A 1,536-nucleotide genomic window follows, 5' to 3' on the forward strand; every position below is an offset into this window, starting at 1 on the left:
TCCAATGGATTCAAAGTAACATTCTATAAAGGTAGAGTTGAAATTTACAGAGATGATCAATTTATAAAATGTTAGGTAGTGCAAAAGGAAATTTATATAGTATCCAAATGGAGGTAGGGTAGTACAACAAAGCTGTTACAATTCAACAAGAGATAATGATTCAAAATCATAGAAATTGAAAAAGTTAAAATGTTTTTGTCAAAAAGATTCAGAATTAAAGATATGGGTTGTGAAAAGTTAACTTATTTAGGAATTTCAATCATTCAGAATTCGGAACAAATTCTCATAAATCAGACTGATTATTTGCTTGGTGTTTTAAAAAATATAATATGGAAAATTGTAATGGTAGCCAAACTCCAATGGATGTGAATTTCAAGTTAGATGAAAACTCTACTATTGATATGAAATACGAACTTCAATGTATGTCATTGATTGGGTCTCTTATTACTCTTATGTATGCCACTGTTGGCTCAAGACCCGATTTAACTAATTCAGTAAACTATCTTAGTAGATACCAGTCTACGCCAAGCGAAAATTTGTGAAAAGCATTAAAGCGAGTACTTAGATATGTAAAACAAACTGTTAATTTCAATTTGATTTATACTAAAAATTGTAATAATACATATTTGTCTCTCATATTCATATGGTCGGGTGGTATGCATCTGAATTTATCCTTATTATTTTATTCATTGCCATTAGGCGTTATCATTCTTCATTATTGTACCGCTGGCATCGTTCTCTGCCGCGATCTGAGCGCGTCCCAGACTTCTCAATTCATCATGCGTCTGACATTCGCAAAGCGAATCGGCGTACTGAATTAGGGAAAATATGGGACATATGCTATTGTCTTCGTCTTGGTTTCTATCTGGAGGGGATTGAATCGGATACCGTTTCATGTTGGATGGCGCTCTGGGTAAATAATACCCAGTAGAACATGACAACATTGAATAAAGTTCCATCAATTCCAAACGTTCTCCACCGTGGAAAAATGCTATGTTGCTCTGATGAAGCCAAGATCATACTTCACAGGATCATTTCTGTAGTATATCGTGATATCGTGTGTGTGTTAGTGCATGTGTTAGTAAAGTGAGCAAACGACTCCATAGTGTGTGATAAAAAGTGTTTCTGAAAAATGAGTACTCCAAATTTCAAGAGAAAGAAAATTCGTCTTCACGATGAAGACGACCCAAATCATTCCCATCCCAGAGGAACGCCGACCCCTATGGAAATTGCCCAGCCAAAAATAAAATTGAAGAACCGCTTTGCTGCCTTGTCCAATGAAACTTCTGTCCCGGAAATCGATACAAACTCCACTAAACCAAAATTGAGACCACCTCCGATAGTTGCCCACGGAATTTTCGAAAAACACAGTGAAACGGTGAAAATAATCCAAAGAATAATTGGTGACGAAGCAACATCAAGCATCTACGTAGAAAGCGAGTAAGCCTATAATACCTTGAAAAAGTATTTCATATCAGATAACTTTGCTTTCCATACTTACTCGAAAAAAAGTGAAAAAACGCACGCATTCGTTTT

General features: G+C 35.5%; 1 pseudogene; it reads left to right on the forward strand.

The window, feature by feature from the left end:
• The first annotated feature begins 1,012 nt into the window (after positions 1-1,012).
• LOC123321172 lies at positions 1,013-1,134 on the forward strand (annotated as a pseudogene).
• Positions 1,135-1,536: the final 402 nt, after the last annotated feature.

Source organism: Coccinella septempunctata, chromosome 9 (genome assembly GCF_907165205.1).
Source record: "Coccinella septempunctata chromosome 9, icCocSept1.1, whole genome shotgun sequence".
In the NCBI taxonomy this organism is placed as follows: domain Eukaryota; kingdom Metazoa; phylum Arthropoda; class Insecta; order Coleoptera; family Coccinellidae; genus Coccinella; species Coccinella septempunctata.